Consider the following 18655-nt stretch of genomic DNA (forward strand, 5'->3'; position numbering starts at 1 on the left):
GGGTGCTCAGCAGACCACAGCAGGGCTGATGTGCCACCCAGCACACCACAGAGCAGAGCTCTGCCCAAAATACCCAACATAATAACGTGTTGCAATTTATTGCATGTCTTGTATGGCTTAAAAAGGCTAAAACTTTTGTCACTGAAGTCACCAGGAACAAGAGGAGCTCTGGGGAGACAGCAGTGAAATTCCTGTTGTCACAGGGTCACCACAGAGGGATGTCAGGCATAAACCTTGTGAGTGTTTCTGCCATCTTCTGACCTGCTCTTCTGTGAGTGCTCAAGGGAAAGCAGTTTACTCCAAAGGGTAAGCAGGGCTGGAGCTAAAAAAAGATAGATGCTAATACAAACTAACCTGAAAGGCCAAGGGTTTCTTTTTGATTTGTATTGTCTCTACTGATCTGTGACCCGCTGTGACCTCTCCCTCTGACCCCTCACCTCTGGCAGTCAGTGGAAAATTAGTCACTCCAAGTAAGGACACAGACCCTGGGTCTGTGGTCCATGCTGGTTTCCTTGGGATCAGGGCACTGTAATTCCCTGCAGCACGTGCTGCAGCTCATGGTGCCCCTCCCATTGGCCATCCATCTTCCATGGATCCTCAGCAGAAAGGCAATTTGCTGAAGGGTGCTTCTGTCAGAAGAGTTCTTGTCATACAGTGGGTGGGTGTGTAGGTAGGTAGGTAAGTTGTCCAAAATTGGCTGCCTGCTTTTGCCTCATTTTTCCTAATGGGCAACCCAGCTTTGCTAGTTTGCTTCTCTAGTGCTGCCAGAAGGGTGAGTCACTGCCCATGAGTCGCATGCAGAGCTCCAGAAATGTTGTTCTGTCTTGTGACTGAGCCTTGGCTGGCCCAAACACAGCTGGGGCCGTATGACTGGTTTCTTGCTAAATCAGAAGTTACCCTCATCAGAAGGCTCAATCAACACATGCTGACTGCATGTCCTCAGGATCTGCCCTGGTCCCATGGGAGGGACACAGGGACAGAGAATTGAAATGGATGGCTTGCTCCCAATGCAACATCTCCAGATTTGCAATTCAATTCAAAAGAAGTTGGGGCAGGCTGCTGAGCTGCCTTTGAAAGGGTCAGGGGGTTCAGAAACAGCAGGAAAGGAATGGAGGCAGGATACAAGCAGCAGAAGGGCCAACATTATTCTTCTTCATTCCACAGTAAATGCTCTGCTCCTGGGGCAGAAGACAGAGAACACCTCTGATTGAATTACCAGCAGAACTAGAAAAATAAGGAAATGCTAGATTGATGACACCCATACCATCTAGCAGACATACATGTGGCTTAAACTGGTGGTAACACCAGATTACAGTCAGAAAACCCTTGCCCCAGGTGTACTGAAAACAACTTTTCTTTCACTTGTGTTCATACCTCTGTTCTACAATCCTCAAAGCACCCAAAGCTTTCCATGTTACAGCCCAAGACAAAACAAGTTTGTTATATCAAAACATGAGAGACTGTTGGTTTTTGTATGAATTTTAAGGGGCTGGAGAGACCTGTAGAGACACAGAAATATACACTGAAGTATGCTAGGAGACTATGGTGACTTCCTCTTTGCCTCTAATCCCTTGAGAGGATGAGGTATTGCTGTAGGCAGTACTTCCTAATTGCTTGCATGAATTACATTATGATGGAGCAATCCAGTCAGACAGAAGAGGACATGAAAAACTTGTGGATTAAACACCCTGGTTTAACCACCAAAATGTAAAAAATTTTTAGTAAACAAGATCTCCTTCTGCAGTTTTGATTGGTCCTTGTCACTGAAGTTCAGATGTCACTGGTCCCAAGAAGTCATGGCAATCTAATGCAGTCTGTCACATGAGCTCGTACAGTCTGTTCCATGTCCATGGGGACAAAGCCATGGCTGCAGGTACTCAGCTCCAAGCCTGTGCTAAACTGCATGATAAGGACTTTCAAAATCCTGCCCTTTTGTTCAGATATGTGTCTCTGGATGATGCGGGGCACTTGGTGGATGTGGCTCCATGCCTGATGTTAGGATGGACTTCAGACAAGATCATCCAGATGGATTTTTCTGTCCTTCAGAGCTGTATCTTTCCCCAAACAGGAAATTTTAACCAATTATAACCAAATCATACCCAAACACATGCCTGTTTTACTTACTTCCTCTAGCAAAACTGGTGCACTTTTTCTGCTTTTATCTTCAGAGCTTAGCAAGGCTAAGGCTTGATTTCTTCACCACTCCTTAGTGTGAGCCTCCTTCATACAGCAGATTGTAAACTGTTGCTTAGATTTCTACTGAAATAACAATTCCTGAGTAAACTAATTCCATGGAGATAGACCCCTCCTAGCCCTGCCACACTTCTACTTAAAGGCCAAAAAGCAAGATGTTATTTCTCTTCTTGTATGCACTGATTACCTACTTCTAGTGTACTGCATGGCAGGCCCTACCCAAATATTTAGTGGGGAAGTTTCATCGGTATTGGAAAACCATTTAGGCAAGACAGATGCCTTCACCAAAGATCAAGGGTAAAACCAGGGCCTCCTTCATTCTTTTCTATTCATCAGGATTTAACTCTCATCTTTTCAGAGCATTCTGGTTCAGGCAGCTTCAGCAAAGTGCAAATTCCAGCTGCTCTGATCTCATGGATTTAAAACTCAACTATTTCCATTTTCATAGCTACATGTTTCCTGTACTTTGAACTTGCTTTGAACTTTGGATTTGAACAAACTGAGGAGCTTCCAGTCATAATCAGTGAGATTTCATGTAGGCAAAAAAAGGAAAAAAAGAAATAAAAAAGATGTTCTCTATGGATCAGACATAAAATCAGCCTTGGGTTCAGTCAGAAAGGTCAGGTGAACTTCCTAATGAGCCCTACCTGAGTTTTAGGCTTGTACCGACAGCTGAAACTAGTCAAATTTCACTCCATTTCAGGTTTCATTTCAGATGTTTTATGCACTTCTAGACCTCACCATTTTCAACATATATAATTTGGTTATTACTCCTGATTTGGAGAGTAGATGTAAATTATATCCAAAGAGAAGAAGGTGACCAGAGCAATAAATCTCTCCTCTGTTACTGAACTTTGACAAGGCCATTTTTTTCACAGTGTGCTGAGGTTGTTTCACTTGGATGTAAAGTCACATATGTCCACATGGTAAATCTGTTTCAGTCACCCTGAATGGAGAGCCTATGGTTTCATGGAGGTTGCTTTAAGTGTCCACAAGAGCTGAGGCCACCTGCAGGGTGAGACCTTGTCCTCGCTTTCTTCTGACCCATGCAGAAAATGCGCTGCTTTTTGTGCAGCAGCAGAACCCCTCCTGAGAGCCTGTGGAGCTACAGAGCTCTGCCTTAATGGGTGATATGAGAGTCTGACCTCATTTTCCTGTGACCACCTGAACGGGAGACAGCACTGGGCTTGCACTCACACTGTGAGAGGCCCATGGTTGTCTGATGCCAGCAGCATTTCCAAGCATCCATCTTTCCTGGGTGCTGTCCTTCTGCTTGGCCTACAGAAAGCAACAAAAGCCCCAAAGCTGCTTTCCCTCACTGTTTCTACCTTACCTTACACCACCCTGATGGAATCAGTGAGGATATTTCTTTATCTCCTTTCTTTCTGAAGAGTATTGCATGGGATCATGTGAGCTGCATCTGTTTAGTTTAAACCTGAATGACACAAAGTAGAGAGAGGTTGAAATCGGTATAGTTTCTCTGATATGCTTCAAGGTGAGGGATGGAAAAGGCATGAGTCTGTCACAACAAAAAGAAGGCCAAGGCTTAGCCCAGTGTAGCTTCATGACCAGTGCCCAATCCCTGGAAGTGTTCATGGCAAGGTAGGATAGGGTTTTGAGCATCCTGGTCTAGTGGAAGGTGTCCCTGCCCATGGCAGCAGGGTCAGAACTAGATGATCTTTAAGGTTCCTTCCCACCTAAGCCATTCCATGATTCAGTCTTCCTGTCCAGACCCCATGTGCAAACCAAGCTGGGTTCCACTGTGTCCCTTCAGGCTGCTGCAGGTCCCCAAAAAGATGTGGTGTGATCTCTGACCATGGACATGCTGACAGCTTGCCTGGATGAGGTGCCGAGCATCCTGCTCTGCCTGGCCCTGCCCTGCTAAGGAGGGGGATCTAGAGACCTGCAGAGATCAATTACCACATCCTTTATTCTCCCATTCAGTGATCTTTCAAGTAGTTTCACTAATACATTTTTGGGCAGAAAAATAGAAGTGGAATGCAAATTACTCATTCTAAACACATAAATATATATAAATGTATTAAAAATAGATGATTTCTCACATATAACAACCTCTAGTCCTTATTAGAGAAGAGAATGTGAACTCCATTTTTGCTGGTGTTGTTGCATCCCCTTTCCACTTATACAAATCAGGTAAAAATATTCAGCAATGTCTCATGTCTACCTTTTTTCTTTCTAATACTTTTTAGCTACTTCAAAACAATTCAGATATACCGTGGGTCTAAAGTTCAGCTCCAACTCAGATATTATTAGAATCATCTACTACCTAAGAGGTCTGCTACAGAAAAGGTGAAGGAATTGGAAAGAAGAAAATTCCAATTAAAAATAGGAAGTGTGGAGTACAAAGAGAGATTGTGAAATGGTGGCAAGTGAGTATAAGAAAGACAAGCAGAGACTGTCAAATAAGCAGCAGGAATGCAAAGAGATGGAGATTTTAATAAAAAAAACATGATAACTAAAGCTAGTCAGAAGCAATTGTATTTTTCTCTGGAAACATTTTTACAACAATATGAATTGCTAGGGTTTGAATTTGGTTTTTTTTTTCCCTAGAGGCTCGCTACAAAAAAAAAAGAGCTTTCATCAAACACAAAAGTGTTTTCAGTACAAATAGGAAAAATACCTTTTGAGATTTTTTTTTTCTTTTAAGAAAGTACAATGTAAAATATTAATTATATAATTGTAACTACATATTCCATTGAATTTTCCATGGAAAAAAGTTTCAGACACCTCATGGAGTAATATGCAAGGTGACGGCAGCCTGGGACAGCTTGGCTGCTGTCAAACCAGTATTTTTCACTGGTATTTCACATTTGATTGTAAGAATTTTACACATGCTTCATATTCTTTGGGAGAAAAACTACACCACAAGCAAATTATTGGGGAGAAATAATTCTATATCTCAAAAGTTAATTGCGAGATCTCCAAAAGATCTCTCAATTAACTTTTGAGATATGAAGAGAGATCTCTCTTTCTGGAGATCTCTCAGAGATCTCCAAAACTGCAAATGAGAGATTACCCTCCTTCCTCCTATTCTTTTCCTCCAGTCCAGATAATTTCCAGCTTTCACTTCTGTCTTCTGCAGTCATTCATGAAATCTTTCTCTCTACTAAACCCCCAAATGAGCTCTTCTATACACAGCAGACAGGACAAATAATCCATCAGCTTGCCCATCTGCAACTCTTGATATCATGAGCACCAGGCAGTTTTACAATATAAAATGCTGACTTTTAAAATTTCCTAATGTAAGACTATAGATACAGGTAATGATATAAATATTGAATCAGTTCCTGTGCACTGTTTGCAAAAGAGCTATTCTGTGAAATGGAAAATCTTGGAAAACCCCAGGGCCCAGAACACCAGTTTATCAAAAGCCCCAACTTGCACTGGTTATTGGTCAAGCAAAAGTGTTTTCTGAAGCAGGAGGGAATACATTAAATTAGGATTTAGCTTCAGCCAGAGTTTCCTGCCTTCACTCCCTATTCCCTGCTCTACTTTGAACATTAGCTTGATTTAAAGATTCTGCTATTAAAACACAGGAGCCTAAGGGAATGCCCAGAGCAAATATACAGATTCTTCTCACAGTTTTGCAGTATCATAGACCAAAGATGTGCTTCCCATCTTTGCCTATACAAACCTTTATGGAAACAGTTGCCAGGATTATTCCAGTTTGTTTGGGTTTTTTTTGTTTGTTTGTTTGTTTGGGGTTTTTTTTGTTTGTTTTTTGTTTTTTTTCCTGGGGGTTTGTACTTTCCATGTGGAGTAAGTCAGCTGGAGAAGCTGGCATCAGGCAGCCAGAAGGGCGTGTGGGGGACTACAGGCAATGTCTCTGGGGACAAGGAGGGAGAGCAGTGGCTTTGCTCCTGCACTTTGTTTCCACACACCTCAGCCTTACTCTCTCCAGCTGAAGTGTCATCACTGTGCCACACCCCCCAGACTGCATGGTCAGAGCTGTCCTGCCACACAGTCACACCCTCCCTTACTCAGTCATCTGGTATTCTGTGCCTCTGCATCTCATTGCCAGCAGGCCTGTGTAGGGAGCTATTGTTGCTGTTTGGCAGATAAGCATGAAAAAGAAAAAAGACAAAATGTTGTAGTAGTCCTGATCTCAGCCAAAATTCAAATGCTTGGGGGACTTTCCTTGCCAAATCAGTGAACAAACAAATAAACAAAATCTTTTTTCCCCCCTATTTTGGCTCCAAGAAAACATGTCATTCAATTCAAAAGGAATGCTCCCTTTCCATTTTCAGTAAGTTTAACAGAAACAAACAATGGGAATAAAAGACTGAAGGCAGACATTGCTTTTATTCAGCTGCACAGTGTTAAAAAACACAAAGCACAGAGGGGCAGCTTTCTCCATCTGATGGGACTGTGAAATATTCATGTTTCCCCATTTTAAGTCTAACTCCTCTGCCATAGGAGGTTCACGTGTAATTTAAGGTACATCTTCACATTTCTCTTCCCAAATCTAATCAATCAATTCCTAATGATGACTCTATACCTACATTCTTTCCAGTCTGTTTATCCCAAGTTTTTTCAGTATGCATAGAAGAGTTATTAGTCGAAATGATACTGACATTTGATAAATGTGGGTTAACTGATATTCTAAAACTCAAATGAAAATCTCAGCCTTAGGGAAAGGGAGCAGCAAAAAATAATCACCTTGGGAGCCTTCAACAATATTAAGACTGGCATCCTGAGGCACTGAAAATGGCTGGGGAGCCAAGCACTGGCAAGAGCAGCCTCTCAACCACAGCTCACCAGCACTAAGAGGCAATAATTCAGAAGGGAGCCAAGCATTGCTCAGTGCAGCAAGACTGCAAGGCTACATGAGAACCACTGTGTGAGACTGCCACTCACCACAGACCCTGGTGAATCCAAATGTTCTCCAGTTACCCTTCCTGTACCAGGAAAAAAAGCTGGGTGGGATCTGTCCAGGCAGTGCCAATTATCTCAGAAGGCAATTTAGCAGCACCAACAGTGTGCTCCCCCATCCCTGGCACAGATCATCCTCTGCCCTGCACATCTAGAGAGGTACATGCTGTGTGACCATTCTTTGCACTGGACTTCAAAAAGCAATGAAATCCATTGCAGTTTTGCTTGTAACTGTTTCATTTCCACATTGTCCCTGTTTCCTGGGATTCTGGCTTTTCTCACTGCACTTTGTTATTTAATGACTTCTTTCTGGATCTTAAAAATAGCAGTAATTACAGGAAAGGTTCTGTTAGGCTACTCTAAATAAATGAAGGCCCATTAAAAAGAGCTGTTATGAAAATGAAATAAAAGTATCATCTGCCTTGCTGTCCACACCCCATGCTTTAAAGGTGTTTTAGCCAATCTGCAGTATTAACTTTCTGTATAAAAGCGACTTTACATGACTGAATCTGGCCATGTCAAATTATTCAATCCACAAAATTTGGTTTCTTGACTCTGCATCCTTAGATCCCCTAAGTATGGAGTGTGGCAGGAAGGATGCATATAATGAACTTTAGTGTAAAGTCAAATGCCCATTTTTGTTTTCCCCGTGTGAGTTAAACTAAAAGTCGTTAAGCAGCGTTTCAGCATGCACAGAAATAGAGCAGGATGCTGAGCTGTATTGCCAGTGCTGTATGCAATGGCTGTGTGGGGAGTAATTGAATCAATGAAACCTGTTTGCAGTGCCTGGCCAGCATGTGCAAGGACACTGCCTGAGTTTTGAGAATGAGAGGTGAATGACTGGGAATGCCTGTCCTGCCACCCGCATGGCTGGAGCAGTGCGAGTTTTGAGCTGTGCGAGGATCAGTGCTTCCCAAATCTAATTTCAAGCAGAGAATTCCTTCAAAAGGGAAAGAGAATTTCATTTTGCAGGACTCAAGTAGTCCCTGAGCTCTTCCCTGATACTGGCAAGCAGGCTGAAATACTGCCAGTAGAATTTTAGCTTGGTTTCTAAGGAAACAAGGCCTTTGTAAGCGCACAGGAGTGTGTGCCTCTGTGTGTGTGTATGTATGTGAGCTTCTCGGATGCCCTTCACCTCCAAAAGCTTTTGAGCTCATTGGCTGATTTCAAACCAACTTTGCTGAAGCTATTGAAGGTACAGTATTCTTATAAGAGTCCTGAAAATAGGTGATCACATAAAGGCTGTGCTGTTCATCCTGCCACTGACAGAAAGGCTAACAGAACCACTCTTTCCAGACTTCAAGAAATCCAAGATACTGGATACTGTACTTCATTATTTCCACAGATCATGAATCTGATAGTTGTCCCTTGAAGCATTACCCAACAAACAGTGGATTAAGCCCCATCAAAAGCCCCTTCTAAAAGCCACTGAACATTGGCCCACACTGGATGCAAACTGATGCTGGCTAAGCAACTACAGGCATAAACTTGATAAAGCCCTGCATTGTTAGAGCATTATGTCTTGCAAGGACCAGAGGGGCCGAGCACACACTTGAGTCTTAGCTGAGCGTGTTTCAGGCTGTTGTACACGTGGAGCATTTCACCAAAGCACCTAAAGTTCCCCAACTTGGTTGCCTTTACTGTTGCTTCTTGTCTTTGCGCTGACTCTGCTCTCTAAATGTAGCCAGAGAGTGTCTCCAGGAGAGAGGGAATGGAGGGCGCCAATGAAGCGGAGATGTACTTAATGCAGACACCATTAATAAATCACTGATAGTTAAGATATAGATTGGGTGATGGGTGGCAGATGGGAAGGAGGAATGTCAAATTGCTTTTCTCATATAGATTATTGGATTAACAAGGAAGCAGCGGGCATGTGGCAAACCAGTGTAACAAATTACTATCATAAAAAAAAAAGATAGAGCTCATCGCAGGCTGGTAATAATGCCATGTCGGCCATTAGCTCTCTGGAGAGGTACTTAGAGCACAACATCCGTCTTCTGCAAAAGAGACGGCCACTGCAACACCAGAGTGAAGGAGGCCCCCATTTGCTTCCCCCTCCCCCTGCCTTTGACACTAGAGCCTGTGCTGTTGAAGCAGGGTGGCCTACAGCAGCTGTAATGAATAATCACCATAGCTTTTAATAAGCGCTGCTAATTATTCCCCCCCGCCCATGACCAGGCATTTGCATTCCCCTGCACCAACACAGACAATATTGGCATGACATCAGTAGGCAAGCAACAAACTGGCAAATTGACTCTGTTCTTGTGTCCCAATCCTGCTCTGTCTGAAGTCAATGACTAAAATCCCATTTCCTTGCAACAAAAACAGATCAAGTCTTAGTTTTCCTGCTGCTCCAGCCACCAAGCATGTGTGCCTACCTACACTGAAAGAATTATGTGTTATTGTGCTGCAAATAATGGTCCCTGATACTCATTGGAATAAACTTCAGGTTGGCTTTAGTGCTTTCTGCCAGAGTCCTCATTGCTCCTACCAGCAACTAGGTATTCCTGTGTGCAGAGAGCAAACACAGCAGGGCTGTGGGCTACAGGTGTTATGCTGTTAGCAAGTATATCTCCTAAAAATAATAAATTAGCAGCAGGGCAGCTGTGAAAGTCCTATGCTGAGAAAAGAAGGAATGAGTAGCGTAGTATGGCATAGCATAGCCCAGACAATCTATTTTGGTCACTAGTAAGTTATTTATGGGTTCAGTCACTTGGTCTCACAGAATTCCATTTCAGCTTAGGCTGGGTAAAATTATGTTTTTCTTCCCTCCCCAGGCATGTTTCCATGTTCTAGTTTTGGACATCCTGCCTTGATATGTAGGAGGCTGCAACCCTCTCCGTTTAACACCCCCTCCAGCTGCCCCAGCCCAGCAGAGCTCCTGATCCCCCAGCTGCTCACACAGGCTCCCTCCCTCCAAGGAGTGCAGCCAGTGTGACTGAAGAAGACAGAAATTGATTTCCAGACTTGGAGTGTTTTTCTTAGCCTTGAAACGTGCTATAGGGCTAGCACAATAAAGCCTTCCTCTCACTCAAGGGCCTTTCTCATGTGAGCAGGGAACACTGCTGCCACAGCAGAATCCAGCTGCTGGCAGCCCTGGGTGCTCACCCCCAGTGAAGCCTGCACGCCTTTCAGAGCACAGGCAGCAAGGTGTGCATGGCAGCCTGCAAGGCAGAGCCCACCTTGTGCATAAAATCATAGGTAAGCACATAACCACACATGATATTTCAGCAGGTGTGGGGTGCAAAGCCTAGCGAAGGCTGCCCAGCTGATACTTGACTAGCAGGTGGTCTTCTCTGAGCCTTGTGCTCCTCCTGACTCATGTGTGTGATGAACCAGGGTTAGAGCAGAGAATGGAGCAGATCCCCTCCTGTGGCACCTTTCCGGTGCCTCAGACCCAGTGCTGAGCTCCAGCATGAACCCCTCCTGTGCCATCCCTGTGTTTCCATCCTCACTCCTTCCTGCTGGCCTGACCTCAGCCTCACCATTCCCTCCTCTCCTCTGCCAGCTCCCAGTTCCATGTGAGGTCACCATCCCTTGATCTCTGCCCCATTTGTTCCTCTCCTCCTTCGAACTAGGCCTTTGCCCAGGCAGCTGGGCTCTCTAAAAGCCTTGTGATTTCATTCAGCTCCTGACCCTTCGGCTCCAGGCTGATTTTGGCCTGAAGCCTTGGAGACTAGGACACAGAAAGGCAAGAAACACCAGGAAGTTTGAAGAGGGTGGTTTTCTAGTTTCAGTGGTCAACCTCCACATCAGAAAAACCACAGGTGCTGTTGGTCATTTTCTCAAGACTGAGACGTCACAAGTGCCTCTTTGGTGCCACCCAAATCCCATACCAGATCTGTGATCGACAAGCTTCTGCTTCCAGGGTGGTGATCTGGTGCTTCCCACATGCACAAAATTAAATCCCCATTAGAGATGAAGTGTGTGTGTTTCTCCATGTGCACATTAATGTGTACACTCAAAGTCTCAGGCCTGGTGGCACCGGGCTGGCACTGTCATTACAGCCACGCCACAAGCCACCGCAGGCGCCAAGGGCTACAGCTCTCCATGGAAACTCTAATCCCTGGGAAATGAGATCTTAGGTTTTTTTTGTTTTAAGAAACCCACAAAAAATAGCTGAGAGATTGCAGAACTAGATAGAAAGCTTTAAGAACGCCAACACCTTATCACACAGACTGCCCCTAGCCCTATCCCCCAAACAGTCAAGCTGGCTTTTAGGGCTTGTTTCTGAAGACACAAGTTATTTATGATTTCCACCCACCTCTCAACATGCACTTCGTCTGTTGTCTCTCCTTTGTCAGTTAAAAAAAACAGTAAAAAACCAGATAAAAATGGAGGGCAATTTCATCACCTACACATTTTTTCCTATATAATTTATCCTGGACAGATGAATAGAAATGATAGAAGTGGTTTAAATGTACAGTGGAGTAGCTGTTTGTCCATCATATGCTTAAGGGAAAAAAATAGCAACACCACCCACTGATTATGCAGTCAGTATTATGGCTTTACATATGCTTGTGTGTGGAATGAATTCTGGAATGACAGTATCATTGTATACCAGTTGAGGATTCATTTTCTGGCTAATCTATAGCTCAGATCATTACTCACAAAGCACAGCTCTGGCCTGGCTTTCTCATTGAGCTGTAATAACAAAGTTAGAGAATGCTAAATTTCCACACCCTGTTTCACTGCCTTGGAATAACAAACACTCCATTTCCAGTTTCCTGTGCAGTCCATCAGGGTGGAGCTTCATGTCCAGTCTGTCCAAGCAGCTGCACATCTGCAAAGCACTGGGCACTTTCAGGTCCCTGTCCTGGGAGCCAGACTTGCTCCACAGGTGTTGTCACCTCCTGTTAGCCAGCACAGTGAGGACATCACAAGACTACGTGCTCTCAGCAACCAGCATCAGGCTGTGGCATGGACTGGTAAAGTGCTGAAGTGCTAAACTAGGCCTGATTTAAAGGAATACAAAAGCCCAAACCCTAAAAAACTCAGAAAATGCCCCAATTCAGTTCTCCATAGGAAACATGGGTAATTTTCAATAAGGAAATGCTCCTGCTTTGTGTGTCTTTATGATATATGGCCTCCTGAGTTACAGGCCAGTGCAACATGGCCCATGTATAACACAGAGCAGCACACTTTCCATGGGAAGCAGCAAGGGCCACTATAAACATTTGATTTATGAGATTAAATAAAATGTATTTATCAAGCCAGTGAGGTGCATGTAAAGATAAGAAATTCTGCCAAGTGTGAAAGAAGTCCATCTTTTAACACCCTGGCACACTTCAAATAAAGATTTCAGCAGCAACATTTGGCAAAAGAAAAAGAACTCCAGCTTCTCCAGGCATCCTTTGAAGGCTGTTTGTGGATCTATGGACCATGGATTGTCTTTGCCCTCTCAGGCTGCTGGGACAGGTGGTTCCAGGTCTTCTCTGTATCTGTTAAAGTGCCAGGTGCACCTGCAGGATTTAAAGCATATAGGTCTTTGTGCAGGAAGCTAATCTCTCTAATTTTATCCATTAATTAACTAGATGCCAACTGGAGAGTACAGGTGTTTGGCAGTTTCATGAGACACACACCACAGAGGCAGCAGCTGCTGTTGTATTACCTGAAAGTGCCAAACGTTCCTCACTTGTAGCCCAGCACAGAGGACTGTACTGGGGTGACCCAAATGCTGTGACTCTCTGTGCTGCAATGAGATTTTGGTCAGCTTAAGCTGCAGAGGAGGTTCAAGTCTCAGACTGATGAGTCCCAGCAGATCTAGCCATTGGATTTAGGATATTGTGGTCCCAGCTGTGTTTCTGCCTGAGGTCTGACATGACAGCAGGGATGCTCCATGGGATTTGTGCCAGTGTCTCTGCTCACACAATGCTGGTAAACCCAGGGAGAAGCAGTCAAGAAAGCAGCATGGCTGGCAGTGTGTGGCAGCAGCAAAGGTCACAGCCCCCAGCTGCACCAGACCCAAAATCAGGGGTGCATCACATGGGTCATATGGTGGTGAGGAAAAGGAGCTGGAGGATCACTCATACTCCACAAACTAACACAAAGGTCTGAAAGATGACAAAGCATCCCCATTTCTCATGCCTGCCAGGCCTGTATGTTTGAAGAAGGTCTTGGCAGCCCACAGAAGTGGAATGGCTGGGAATGGATCTAAATGCCGCAGTCCTTGTAGCTTCATGTCCAGAAAGTGAGAAGCCAGGACTTGCTTCAGGTGAAAAAAAATATCCAAATTTTAACACAAAGAGCCTCCCTTCTCTGTGAGCTTTTTCCTCACAGGATTGGCTTCAGGTGAAAAAAAATCCAAGTTTCAACACAAACAGCCTCCCTTCTCTGAGGCCCCCTCCCCCTTTCCCCTCTCTGTGTTGCCTTGGTTTTATGGTGGGAGTTCTGGTCTGTAGGTGGGAGGTAGCTGCTAGGTACTCCAAACTGGAAGCAGTTCAGGATGTGTTCCCAGTCCCATGTCCCAGGCCACCATCTATGTCCTAGTAAGAGTTTCCAGAAGAAAGAGTTTGGAGGAGGTGTAACAGGGATAAATGGAGATGCCCACTGCCCTGCCATGAGCACAGGACAGTGATGGCCGCAGCTGAGGGCAGGCAGTGGTGAGACCCTGAGAGGATATTCAGTGAGAATCCAGGCTTGTTTTTTTGGGAGATGCTTAAGATTATAATGCATCCAGCTCCCATAAACTTCCTCTGAAAACCCACACCTCCTGCAGGGATGAGATCTAGCATGCACCCACTGAGTTTGTCCGCAGGAGCTGCAGCATGCCTGACGCAGGCACAGGGATGACAGAACAGCAGGGTTCCCTGGTGATGCCACCAGAGCTGTGAACAGACAGAAAGGTCTCCCCCCCACACCGCCCCCCAGCTGATTATCATGCTCCAGGAAGGTTTTGCACGTGCAAGATATCTGTAAGGCCTGCTGCCAACTTTTTGTCAAAGCACTGATTTCTCGTGATGTGAGTTACTGCTTTCTTCTAGTAATTATTGATAATGCTCTTGGATGAATTACAGACATTTAAAAATGAATTAGACTGTATGTGTGTCTGTCTCTCCCGTCCCCTTTCTGTTTCCCCACCACAGAATCTATGGCTTTGAAATGTTGATACATATTCATTACAGCTTCTAAGACTTGAAAGGCATAGCTAAAGGGAGAGCTCAGATCAACAAGAATGTGAAAGCAGCAATGAAAGCAGGATCCTGGCTGTAAGCACAGTGAGTAAGCAGCATTTGAGCAGTCAGCATAGGGGGCAAGGTACCAGGTCTGAATCCTGCTCCTAGTTCTGCTACTGCCTCTGATGGCTGCAGACAGGACCCTGTGTCCTGGCTCCCTCGGCCACAGCCCTGATGTGGGGATGCTCAGCAGGCCTCTGAAGCATTATGTGCTGTAAATGCAATCTCAAGTGACAAATGAATCCAGCCACCACCTTTCTTGTCATTTCCACTTGACAAAGCAATGAATCCAATGAGAAATTCTTTTGGGGAAAAAAAAAAGAGCCCTGAGCATGTACCAAAACCACAGGTGAAAGCATCCTGTGCTTGCGGTGTGAGAGCAGAATCCCAGTGGCAGATGGTGCACACACACTTTTGTACAGGCAGGCACACACTGGCTCACGTGCTCCATGCTTCCACAGAGACACTCTTTGTTCTGTCTTGTTTTGAAGAGTTCCCAACACAGAAGTTCAAACAACTTTGGATGTCTCTTCCATACCTGTTCCTGTAGTCTGAGGTGTGGTGAGAAAAGCACATGAAAGATGGTTGTGCTAGGGCTGTTGCAGTGGTGCAGGTGTGAAGAGAGGCAAACCTTCTTTGTACCAGTCGGGTGGCATGGTGTCAACACTTGCATCTCACTCTTTTTTCTCCCTTTCCACTGCAGCTCCCTGGGTGAATTTCTTTGATGTGAAGGTACATCTAGCACAAGAAGGCATTTGGCTAGTGGTGTCCATTCAGGGCAAGACAGAAAATCATATTTTGTAGGAATTAAATCATTTATCTGGAAGAAAACCTTCCCAACTGAATTTTAACTACAGAGAAGTTTTGGATTTTAGCAACCTGGCAGGTTTTTTTCAATAAAATCAATGCAGCTGAAGAATTCCTAAGCAGATGTGGCTGTGACCTCTGAGCAGTTCTGCCTCTCCCTGGCACAGCTTCAGAATGCAAAACTTACATTTGGGAAATCTTCAAGCTCTTGTGTGAAGGCACATTCACCTGTTAAAACTCTGTCTAGATTACTCATTTAGTGCCTTTATAGTCAAGGCACCACCTGTATTTTTTTTTTTAATTTCTTCCTGAGAATTGCTCTATGCTTGTGTTAAATGCCAGGCTGGTGAAAAGTTTCATATTAACAGCAAAAGGCCTCAACATAGAGCAGGCTGAGTACCAGCACTGCTTGAAGAAGCTTTTTCCTTACAGGTTCTGATGCTAATGCATCTCCAATATTATCCCCAGAGATAAGAGACTCACTTTCACTTCCTAGCCTCTCTGCCAGGCTTGCCAGTGAAAGAGGGAGAGTTTCCAGCAGTGATGGTATTTCTGACGTGCACTGATCAAGTAGGAGCTGGACTGGGACTAAGTTCATTTCCTATCGGCTGACAGCCAGCCAGCACATGATAGAAATTTGCAGTCCCTGCTGCTGTGGGGGCTGGATTCATATTGGCAAACTCCACATGAAAAGGCTGTCTAACCCATTACTAAACTGTTGATGCCAAGACATTTCTCTGTCTCCTGTGAGGATTCATTTTATAGTCTTTCTGATGAATAGCCCTTGATATAAAATAGTCGGGAATAAAAAGGTACAAAATAGAAAAAAGCATATACAGGAAGAAAGCATAGCTCTCTGTTTCTTGATGCACAAAGATCTATCTCTGAACTCTGGAAATATGCAGGCTGGATAAGGGATGCCATTAGATTTACGAAGGAGACCTTCTTTTGTCCCTTACACAAAGGTCACATCTGGAGCATAGGCTAAAACCATCACGTGAAAAGAGGGATGCAAAGCAGGTTTCCAGGAACCCTGACCAGCTGCAGTCCCCAGGGATGCTCTGTGAGGATGAGTTGGACTTAGTGTAGACGAAGTGAGAGCCCCTCCTTCCCCTGGTGCACACAGAAGGGAGGTGACATTAGGAAACAATCCTCAGAAAAACAAACATAAGTCTTACACAAGAGTGCCTGGGCTGAGCACCTTGCCATCCATGGCAAAGCACAGGGTATGAATTAATACTCTGACTCACCTTAGCATAAGGGCTTTGTAGGAAACTCAGTAAACCCAACACCCAGCAGAAATCATGTGTCAGCCCCAAACTCTGCTTTCTCTTGGGTTTCTTTTGGGGTTTTTCCTCTGCCACTGCCATACAGCTCCCTCTTCCCAGGGTAGAGATTGCAAGATCCACTTGCTAACATGGATCAGGCAGAAGGCACCGGCCAGGCACTGTCAGCATAAGCTGACTTAGTACCATGGGTCCAATGTCTCTGTCCCAGTTTTACACTGGGAGAGAGCATGGCCAAGTGTGGTGTTAGGTAAGCTATGAAGTGTGTGGCTTAATTTACACACACTTGACACTGTGGAGGGCATTGAAGAGCTGTTCCTTAAGCTGTTCAAGAAGCAGCAGTTGGAGTGAAGGACCAGTATTTTGGGGAGTCAGTCAGCCCTGCTACCCAATTGATGGGATGCCTTACGGCAACACCAGCCCAGGTGAGGCACAGAACATGTATTTCCCCTTTACTGGAAGGGATGAACCATGGCCCAAGTGCTACTAGAAACTCTCCTTTCCGTGGTCATGCAATGAAGCTGATGTACCTTCATAAACCACCACAAATAAAGTCAGGCTTTGGCTTTTAGTGCTGCTTCTGTTTGATGGCCAAGACTGTTTTGTTTGATGGCTGACTACTTTAATGTGGCCTTCATCAGCACCTTTCCCCCAAGATGAGGAGAGTGTCAGAAAGATATCAGCAGTGGTTTAGGGGTAGCTGGATGCTGCTGTTCTGAATTTAATAGCAGGACAGCCTCCATTTACATGACCTGGTGTGAGGCAGACACAAGGACTGCAGTTCTCATGACACCAGTGTATGGTCTCCTTACAAGTAAACCTATCATGTCCATCAGGTTACTTCCTAAGGGTAGATGAGGCTCCAAGTGGACTGCATTTTGCCCTCTGGTAACAGGCTAGCTGGTCTCATGCTGTCTCTGTCTGTCACCCCCCTTGGCCAGGCCACTCAGGAGAACAAACCACAACTGAAAGCTTGGACAGTAGAAGGACACATAATGCTGGGACTTGTTTCATGCAGCAAGCCAAGACCTTTCATAAGGTCTGCAGTTTGAGAAAATCTGTGTTCTGAAAAGACAACAAGAGGTTTCTGTGGACTCAGCCAGGGGTTTCCAGCTTAATGGCATGCCAAGCTCTGGAGCTGCAGTGGACTGTCACTGACCTAACAGACCAAGGCTGGTATAGACCAAGGCAGATACAGGCCCACACAGAGCAGAATGCAGGATACCAAAAGACTTGACTCAGTCTTAAAACCATAGCTTTTTACTGATATTGGAAGAAGTGATGGGCACGTTAAAGATGAGGGAGCAAACTCCAGGTCATCAATACAGGCCTAGTAATTGCAGGCTATGTATTAAAGGAGCTAGATGTTATGGGCACTGTGGTATTATATCAGCATGGGCAAAGAGAGGTGTCTTGGGGAGGAGGAAAATAAATCCATATTAAAGAAGTTCATTACCCATGCCAGAGTGCATGCATATGTCACAGCCTGGATCTGTGCTGCTGGCTGCCTTCCCAAACCAATGCACAACACAGCAAGAAGGAAACAACAATATCTATTTCCCTGAGATTCTGGAAAGAGAAACAAATTTTTCCTCAGAAGGGAAAGTCCAGCATGTTTCTTTTACCTCTTCAGTAAGCCACAGAACCAGCAAAGACAGCAGTCTTCTCTCTTGGACAGAGTCTCTTTCTCCTTTCACTGCCAGTGCCTGCCTCTGGCAGGCTGAGGTTTAGAGCCTCATCTGAGCTGAGGGACCCAATGCTCCACTGCTTCTTCTTGATAGCACCTCATTTCATCTGTGCAAGAGAAGAACAGGAGCTATCTGAGCTGGAGCTGCCTTCAGCCACAGAAGTTGAGTGGTGTCTCGCTCTCTGTGCCTGCACAGGTAGAACGACCAACACGCTGTCACCACCCCCAGCCTCAGGAGGCCACAAGCTCGTCCCTCCTGGCAAGGGCTGTGCTCTCAATGTGTGCCAGAGGATGCCAATCTTCTGCATGTCCCTCTTGCCATTCCATCCCCAGAACATGGAAAATTGCTTTACTGGCCAGGAGGTACTCTATAAGAAGTACTCTATAGTACTCTAAGTACTCTATAAGCTATAAGAATAGCTATGGTTGCGAGCCTTCTTCATCACCCAATGCCTCAAGTTCCTGTGATTGCAGCTACTTGAGGCACATGAGTGGTCTTGCCTGCTTCATATTTCAGTGAGATGTATGAAGCAGCTCTCCTTCTTCATAATCCAAGACAGGTCCCCTTTCTTTGGGGTAGATTAGAAAGCTGATCTGTTAATTTATCCTTATAT

This window comes from Agelaius phoeniceus, chromosome 2 (genome assembly GCF_051311805.1).
Source record: "Agelaius phoeniceus isolate bAgePho1 chromosome 2, bAgePho1.hap1, whole genome shotgun sequence".
In the NCBI taxonomy this organism is placed as follows: Eukaryota; Metazoa; Chordata; class Aves; order Passeriformes; family Icteridae; genus Agelaius; species Agelaius phoeniceus.